The sequence below is a fragment of the Chamaea fasciata genome, unplaced genomic scaffold (genome assembly GCF_029207755.1).
Source record: "Chamaea fasciata isolate MVZ Bird 193981 ecotype frontalis unplaced genomic scaffold, bChaFas1.0.hap1 SCAF_6, whole genome shotgun sequence".
In the NCBI taxonomy this organism is placed as follows: Eukaryota; Metazoa; Chordata; class Aves; order Passeriformes; family Sylviidae; genus Chamaea; species Chamaea fasciata.
Window position 1 is genome coordinate 11,188,098 of NW_027094091.1, and position 10,168 is coordinate 11,198,265.

Genomic DNA, 10,168 nt, shown 5'->3' on the forward strand with positions numbered 1-10,168 from the left:
TGCTGCCCTGCCTGCCACTCAGTCACAGAACTACTATCACTCCTGAGCTTGAATTTTGTCATTCCAACAATCTCATCAGAAATAGGAGAGCTATGAAATACCCTGAGTCTGCACTGAAGGATTGCTGCTGTAAAGCCACAGCTCCTCAAAACACTCCTACCCATCCCCTGAACTCATGCACGACTAAGTCCATAATTTAGTACAAGTCTAAAATATCTCTTTGATCAACCAACTTGCCCTGGAGATGTCTTCTCTCAAACAGGCACATTGAACTGCTTAAACCTGACCTGCATATGACTGCAAAAATGCACCTGAGAACTACTGATTTATGGAGCTGACTGAAAAACTACTTCCCTTCTAATACAACAGGCAACCACAGCTCTGGAGACACATGCTGAGGACACCATTCCCAAATAGGTAAGTATCTCACGCACACCTCCTCCAGTCAGTCCAATAGTTTGTGGCTCCCTCTGGCCCTTACTTTATTTGGGACCCACAAGTGCAACATGTAAACACACTTAATGATAGGCTAATGACAGGTTAATTTCCTACCCCTGGGATGTCCCAAACTACTTAATGGGAAAGACCAAATTCAGCTGGATGACTTGCATGTAACCTATTATGAATGTGTTTTAAAATGGCAAGATTCAGAGATGGACATCCATAACACCGCCTAGGACAACAAATCACCTTCTGTCACATAACGAAGGTCAATCAACTCGGCTTCTGTGGGACTGAGGGTGGCAGCAAGTTTTTAGACACAGATATTTGCGTGATGTCTAATACAGAGCCTATGCTTTGTGCCTGTTAATAAATGTGTCCTTGTAAAATCCCTGTGAAGTAGAAAAGTAGTGTTATCCTGATTTTTCACAGATGGAAAATGGAGACACAGAGAAATTAAAGGGGAGAGGCTGTCTCTAGGGTACGCATGACGCAAAACAGCCAAATCTTTATAGGTCAAAACTGCCACTTTGAATTGCACCTAGCAACAGATGGGAAGCCAGATTCATACCATTATGTGTCCTTTTCAGTAAGGAGAGAGAAAATAACCAGTGTAAAAAAAAATATGGCTTATTTTTGCTATTATTGTTTGTTAAGGACTGCTAGAACAGAATGTGCTGTGGAGGAGATGGAGGGGAAATCGTGATTATTGCAAGGGTAACATTTACCTACAAATCTTGTAATCAAGGAGTTGCTTTTCGCACCAGTCTATTCCCAGCAGCTCTAAAATCTCCCAGATGAGTAAAGACATTTGGTCTCTAGCCCAGTGTTCCCTCAAAGGAAGTAAAGTAAATAGAAAGCCAGCAAAAAGAGAAAAGCCAGGCTTATCAGGCTGTTGCTGCTCTATCTCTTGCTGCCTTCCCCAGTTTGCAGGGCACATGAAAAGTAGAATAAATACCCAGTTACATTTTGCTTATCATCTGACACATTTCACAAAAAAAAAAGAAAGGCATCCACTGAGGGTTTTCTCTTTTTAATTCTGTCTGCTGCTGACAGAAGGGGTGCTTAAAATCAGACAGAAAAGATAAAATGGTTTTAAATATGTATATATTTAAGAGGTTATCTCAAAGGAAAAAATATTTTTCTGCTGTGGTTGGCTGCTATCTTAGCCCTGCTTTAAACATTTATCTGATGAAATCACTGCATTCCTCAAAAGAGACGGTTCGTGAGTCCTCAGATTCTTACGGCTAACAAATAATTAAATAGCCCAAACCCTGCACTTTTAACAGTAAAGTGTCTGACTCGTGATGCCTAGTTAAAAACCCAGCAGGTTCAGCATGGCCCCCTGCCTGGTGGGGTAATGCACTCTCACACAGCAGACAGCAGGACAGGATTTTGGCCAGGCACCTCAGCTCAGGAATCCCACAGCATTTCAAGCAGCCCCTGCAAACAGGATACAGAGGGATTCATCGAGGAGCCACACTGACAGCCTGGACAAGAGGCATTAACATTGCAGAAATTAAAGCAAGATGAGTTAAGGACATCAGCTTTTCTTTGGGATTAGCCGATTTTATTTGGGAAAAGTATCAGCTTTTAAAAACTACTTCTAATTTGAGACTGCATGGTTTGAAAGCCTGTTTTTAAAGCTATGGTGGTGACCCCAGTCCAGACAGCAATTCGAACTGAAGACTACTTGCTAATATTTATAGTTCTTTGGCATCCGGGTGTCTCAGAGCATTTTAGAGACACTTGTGAGAGGAATTTCTAGAAACTGTAAATCACATGGGTGATGGAAAACAAGAGACAAACAGATACAGAGGGTTAAATGACTTTCCATGAGGTTGACTGAACACCTGAAAACCTAAGTCAAGTCCTTTACACTCCACTTCCATGTGGTTTTATTTCATAGCAATTGAAAAGTCCTGTCCCACTGTTACTGTTTCACTGATATTTTTATTTTAGCATTTTGTATAGTATAACCTGTCAAAGTGCAAACTTCTAAGAGGAGTCACAAGTAATTTGATAATTTCTACATGTACCCAAAATTGTGAGAGAAATTACTAAGTGCAAACTTCTAAGAGGAGTCACAAGTAATTTAATAATTTCTACATGTACCCAAAATTATGAGAGAAATTACTCTAAAATAATTAAATTAGATTAATTCAATCTGGAACAAGCCATGTAAGGGAGGAAAAATACAACTTACTATCCCTTTACAAACATTCTGAGCAGTAAGTTATGGACTGCTGTCAGACTGGTGGAAAACCCAAAGGATCAACACAAGATGACCACAATAACATTTTGTATCCAAAAAACCCTCTAATTTCAACTTCAACATTTGTAAATACAAATCATCACATTAATACATATGAAGGACTGCATGTGTTAGAAACACCAACTGCTGATTTGAAGTTCTAGTAATCTTCCACAGTACTTCTCTTCCCTGACAGTGTGAGGAGAGGTGGCTGGTACAACAGCTGCAACTTCAATTACCTGTGAGGACATAATTCCAGATGCACACTGTCTTCAGAGTGAAAAACACAAGCTATTTCTTGTGCTCCAAGCAATCCTGGATTTAACATGACAAGAAAACTAAAAAATCTGCAAGCTGATGTGAGTGAGACACAAGGTTGAGTATCCCTCAGAAATACAGGAAGGGAAGGAGGGGAAAAGAAGAAGGGAGAAGGGGAAGATGTGAACTAGATTAATTTAATTAAGGATCACCTACCACCATGCACTTGATGGAGGTGAGCACTGATAAGCCCCCGTAAGAACTGAAAAGTCTTGAAGTCAGGGATCACAGTTTATCTAGAATGGCAGAAAATCTGCCTGCCTGCCCTAGATGGGGCTTGGCCAAATCCAGTTTGATTTCCTAACAGGTTCTACAGAGAATCATACAAATTAAATAAAGGGTAATGAAGGAAATGATGCCTTAGATTGTACTGAGGTCTCTTGTATCCAATATCGGTTCAGTGTAGCAGCCAGGAAGGGATCTGCAGGAAAACATAGAAAAGAAATTGGGGAAAACTTCTCACAGCGTCTGGACTTTTCAAGTGACTGGCCCAAGTCTGCTACATCTCACCATGTGGAAATGTTCCAGCACGTTCCCAAGGGCCTTTGCCTTGCTTTCCTACAAGTGGCAGCAACAATCTGAGGGATGGGGGTGAGAGAGGGAAACTGATGTTGACAGAAGGTCCAGAAAGGGTAACTCATGCCTTGAACACAACTAGTTCAGTGGTTAAATGGGGTAAGATGTACCACCCAGGATGTAAAGGGGGATTCTACGCTCTGTACTTCAGACAGGCCAACAGTTCACTGCCAACCTGAAGACTGATGATTATTAAGAAGCAAAGCTACAACTGTTGACATTATTCATATCCAAGCTGCACTTGTTCCAAGATTAAAAAAAAATCTCTTGCTGCAAAATACTCATTATCAGAGATATATGATGTGGCAATAGCAGAGGAGTGGAGTTTATAATCCTGCTTCTGTAGTTCAGCCCAGCCAGGGTTCCACACAGCTCCAATCCTGGTTGGGAGGAGCTGAAGATTCCTTTTCCTAAAGCATCCACTCTGGGACAAAAGATTAAAATTACCTGCACAACATAGAGTCAGAGACAGGTAGTTCTGCATATTCACAAGGCCAAAAATCATCGATATTTTGAGTATATCTTTAAAACAGTAATTCTAAATACATCATGGCCATCACAATATACATCATCTGACTCACATTAATTTTGAATACAACTCACTTAGCAAGAATTAACTTAAAAACAATGACTTCATGTTGATTTGAATGGTTCTGATCCATCTGCAGTGCTGGAAAGTTGTTCAAATTTATGTACTACATATCTTGAAGCACTTCATGCAAAAGTTTTATAGTTCACTTCTATGAACTGTAAATCCCAAACAAATTTTTCATCATTCTTTCCTTGTATAACCTTTCCTTACTTGTAGCTAATTAAAAAGCAGGGTCCCAAATTGCCTGCTATTGTAATATCATCCTAGAGGAAAAAAAAATTCTTTTAAATTATAAAATTGCTCCAACACTTTTGGAAATTGTGTTTTCAAATGCTGACCCTGAGTGCAAACATGGACAGAACAGAAATAAAGTCAAGTTAAAACAGACAAGCCAGGTTACCAAGAAATAAGTTCTCCTTACATTACTATGTAAACATATAATGGAAGGAACCTAACACCTGGAGATCACAGTGAAAAGCCTAAGAGAGGTGGAATATAGTCAATGATTCCCAGAATTCAGGCCAAAGAAAGAATGCAACATTTGTTTCCCTGGCGAACAGATTCTAGAGTTGTCCCTGCTTCAGTCCATTAAAAAACTTGCAATAAAAATACATTTTATACCTTAAAGCTTGAAATAATCTAGGCAAGAATGGAGTTTTCCCATGTTTTCTCATATTTAATCTAGTGAAAAATTTAAGTTCACTGAAGTTTACTGTGTATGATTTCATCAATGCACAGTAGTAGCAAGTAACTTAAGCATTTGTGTTCTCGGATCTTAATCTTTACGATGTAGTTTTTAAATCTGCCACTTTCCTATTTGGAGGGTAACTAACAACAGAGTGCATTCATTCCGTCCTTTCCCTACCAAGCAAAACACTCACTGGGATTTCCTTTTCAAGACTGCTAATTGAAAACATTCTGCAGTTTATTAGTCACTATACAGATTATCTGCTGACATGCAAACTCTCACTCATTCCAGACTTGTTAATTAACATGTAATTACTGATCCCACAGAGACTGGACTGCAGGTGTGATGCTCTGGGTCCTGCACTAATAACCGTTCCTCTCAGATGCCGGCACAGATGGAATATACAGCAACTGCAGTTTCCCAGAACACCATCTCACCCTCCCCAAAAGTGCTCAGGCTCTGTTTCAATTTTAGTGCTTTCTTTTTTTCTTTTCTTTTCTTTTTTTCTTTTTTTTTTTTTTTTTTTCTTTTTCGGTCTAGGTTTATTATGTGCAACACCCACCCACAACTTAGCACAGAAAAACAAAAAAAATCTGTGCTCTCCCATCAGGCTGGCTCAGCAGGAGCTGGCCCAGGGCAGCTGTTCTGCATGGTGAACTTGAATGGGAAGACCTAGAGGAAAAGAATGGCAGAGGATGAAGGAGAGAATAACAAGGAAACAGACAGATATTCCCTGTCATTTCTGTTACCACCTAAACGATGATCTCACCTACTGGTGTAGTAGTACCCTTCAATGCAAGGCGATTCTCAGTTAAGTCTTTTATAGAGCACTAATCTCAACATTAAAATACTACCTTCCAATCAATTACTCAGAAATGAACCCTCATGGTACCATAACTATTCCCTTCACATATTCTTTGGATAATGGAATGTTCATGAATAAACCTTTTTCAAATCCCTTGCCACTGAATTTCCTATAAAATCTTATATTTCCAATCCTATTTCCTTTGAAATGTTTCAAAGAGTCTTTACTCAAGGAAGACAAAATGGTTATCATATAGTAACAGTAAGGGTATAAAGGCACTGCCATAGAAAGCTGGGTCAGATTAAACCACCTACAAGTTTATAATTCCTTATTAGCAAGGTTATACTGGTCACGGGATATGGTCAAGAACCAAATCCAGAAGGAATTTTATTAAGCAAAGTAGAATTGTCAGGGATAAGTACATCCAAATTTTAAACAACTAGAGAACTTGACTGTTAAAAGCATGTGGAGTAGGTACATAATTCTATCACTGAAGTCAGAAGTAAAACTGACCTTGACTGCATCCAATCGGAGCAGACTATATTGACAGTTTGGAAAATGTAATCCTACATATATAGGGATTAAGAACAATTTCTGAATCCTTGGGAGAGAATCTCCAATAAAAACATGATCAGAAGTCATGAAAATTATCACTTCAGATGGACCCCTAAAATTTGCTGCACTGTGGTTCATTCTGAACTGAGTATGATCATGGCAAGCAAGCTTTCAATACTCTTTTGCTATCGCATTTGAGGAAACAAAAGATTAAACTGTTCTAAGTAGGAGCCACAACCAGTTTGAAAGCTCCAGTTTCATTTACTGGATTTCAGCAACAACAAAATCTTCGCAACAAGAACACTGTGCCACTCTTAGGACCTCCTGGACCTGCATGGACTCACCTTTCTATGCATTCATTGTCAATTCACCGTTAACTACACTGTTAGTTTATGAACCTTTCCAAGAAGGAAATGAGTAAGAAAGATGGGGCTAGTACAAATTGGTTAAGAGGGTCACTAAAGAAAAGGACTTTTGGGATTAAATCTTTTTCACAAGATATACTGTCTGGAAAGTGGCTGTGTATTTGCATCAGAGGAGAGATCGAGTCTGTCTGAAACAAAAGCATAACCTGTCAAGAGGAGGAACAGGGAAACGTCTGTGTGAAAGATGATTCCAAGATTGCCAGATCTGGGTCAAGATATTAAATCGGAGCAGAAGTAGTTAAGTAGTCACTTTTATTAAACATGACACATTAACAACATTAAAGACCAACAATGTCTCAACAGCCATGGCACTGGTACAGAAAGCTGTTGCAACATCAGCCTTTCTGTATTTAGAGCAGCAGTATGTTTCAACCTGGTCTTGCACATGGGCATTATAGGACACATCTCCTCAGGGCACTGGCTTCAAAGGGACTTGAAAAAACTAAGCAGTAAGATAGGTCACTGCTTAGTTATCATATGGCAGTTCTGAAACCTTCACAATTCCTAGCAAAATCCAGGTTCAGCCAAGAATTCAGTCTACCATAGTCATTATGTGATCCTGACTTTGCCAACTTCTCTCTACTAAGTATTCAGGAAGGGCCTGTTGACAAACCTCCCATCAGTGACAGATTTAGAACAGACTCCATGCCATGTATTGCACACAACTGAATTTGCCAATATAAATGGACACATTATGCAATGTAGGAAACTTTATGCACTGGAATTTTATGATAATTCCTACCTTGGCTACAAGAAGGACATTTTATGCAACTTAGTGACTAAAGCAGACTGAAGTGAAAACTAAAGCTCTGAAGCAGGAAAATGCAAGACAGTTGTTCACAAGGTGATGATAGGTGGGAAAAAACAGGTTTATACAAGCAGTGATTAAGATGATCTGTTCAGCTTGACAGTGTTTTATCTGTAAACTATTCTACAAAAGTCAGTGAAGATATTGCCTACAGAATGTAAGTTGAAGCAAAATCCAGCTCTTAAACAGTTAATGGAGTTCTAGGAGAATAAAGCAAATTCTGCTTCTGACCCTGTCCGTGATACATCAGTCTTCATCATTGTGAAGTGGCCTGACCTCTTCCTCCAAGCAGAATGATGAAAAACAGCTACGAAAGCTACCCACTCTCAGATCTTGGCTTCTAGAAAAGAGGCAGTTGCCCGTCTTTCCGAGTAAGAAAATGTGGAAAAGAATTACCAGAAAAGGTCACACTCAGCCACATCTATGAAAGTGTTCAAAGGCTTTTTCATACCTGGAAAACATGGGGAAAGGCTTGTCAGGAGAGCTACAGCACTGTACAGTGTCATTGACCAGCCTCCAGCCTCTAGCTGCTGAAAAATTAGGACAATAAATGGGGAAAGGAAACACATCAAGAGCAGTCCTATTTTGTCTTTCCATTGCTGACACTGTTATTCATAGGTGGGGTCCCAAAAGGGTTCCTTTACATTTCCAGTACCAACACTTACATGGGGTTTTTTCCTACCTCAATTTAATTCCAAATAATATCCAAATAAGCCTTTTGGAAGGATGACAAAGAGACTGTCCATCAACAGACAGAGTGACATAATGACATTTGCAGCACATACCCTTAAATCTATACTTTTAGGTAGTGTCTTGGATGCTTTCTCCTACAGATTGTAATGCTAATATAAAACACATTCCTTGAAAGAGGAGAAAAACTGGTTACAACAGGAAGAAGATGCAAGCACATTTATGTCTTCTAAAGTAAGGCCAAAGAAGACGTGCATTAGAAGTGAAATACATATGGAGGCTCCTCAAGTAAAAATTATTTGTATAACTGAAAAGGGAACAAAAACTGAGTGAGGGATTGATAAGAAACTACTAATTCTTTAATATTCTGTCATTTTTTCCCTATTTGTTAACCTCAGAATAAGAAATGTGTAATATTGTTTATGTGGATTTCTTTCCCTGAGATTATATTCAACTCTGGAAAAGGTGAAGAAAACAATGAAGTTTTCTCAGTCTAATATTTCTGCTCAATAATTAATGGAAGAAAGTGAAATCTGGAAAGAAATAAAGAATGAAATCAAAACCTATTCTTTATCTAGTCTGGTGTTATCTAAACTGTTGTTCATAAGACAGCGTGGTTTGCATTAATGAGCTACTGTTTCAAGCTCAGTGTTTACAGATCACTGCAGTACCACAGAAACCTTTCAATATTAAATACACAATTCTGACTCATTGCAAGACTGTTCCCAACTTTGCATGCTCATTAATGCATTCCATGGCAGAGTTAGCTCAGTACACAGATGTTATAACAACGTACATGAATGTGATGACAGTAACAATGAATTGAAATTTGCATCAAATGCAATCTCATTAATTGATCATATCCAATTTGAAAATTTAAATGCATTAATGAAAAACATTGTAGTATATGACAGTAAGATTCTAACTTGGTTGATTTTCTAAAAAATATCATTCCAGCTTACTACTTAATCTTAATTTTGAAAACATGTAGTACTTAAACTTGGAAAGAAGTTTAATCAAGGAAACAGAAACCCTGAGTGTTGTCCTAAATTAATGAAGCCTCAAAAGAATGCTTTAGATTTCTACTTACTTGCTTCCCCAATCAGACAGGACACCAGAGATCCAGATGGACAGAAATGATAGTGACAGCCTGCCATCCTTGGGCTAGCATGCCCAACCACGACCCTCTGAACCCACTTGAAGGGTGCAACAGAAGAGGGTTGGGTTTGGCTCCTGCAGCTGGTGCAGCATCATTGCCACATCTTTGTAAGGCAAGGTAAATGCTTGTGCAACAAGAATTATACTCAGGTCTTAATGCCTACTTCCTACCACCCATCCAATGGGGAAAACACCAGTACTCTACAGCAGCTTGGGTTGTAGTTACTGAAATGATTGGATTCAAGTCAGTGAGACAATGCCCACAGTCCTGACATCCTGATTTCTTTTCCTTTTTTAAATCAAGCACTAGTGAAAGAACATACTTCAGACTCCTTTTTGACATTCCTGGGAAGCAGGTGAGCTTGGAGCATAGTTTCACCTCACAGAGAGGAACCCAAGAGAAAATATTGGCTTTCCATGTCTTTTATCTTTTAGAACAATTCAGAGGATACATTACACCTGCAAATAACAAAACCATTACCAATTACAAAGAGTCTGCATTTTCACCTGCTGACCTGCATTGTACAGACTTCAGTCCCTGAACAATTCCTTCTAAGCCAAGTCACTGGTTTGTTTTGCACAGCTACACAGCTGTGATCACTGTATGTGAATCCCTCTCCAGAAGTCCATCCATTGCAGAATGAGATAGTCTTTAAAATAAATTATTTTAAAATATGCAGTAATAGCTCAGAATCGATTACAGATTGAGTTAATATTTTTAAGATAAATTGAAGGCTTCTTATTAAAGTAATAGACTGTGGATCATATCCTGAGGATGCTCAAACCAGGCCCACCTATTTCATTAAGAGCCTAAACACATGGCTTGTTCTTAAAAATGCTGAACCCTTAGCAACTTGC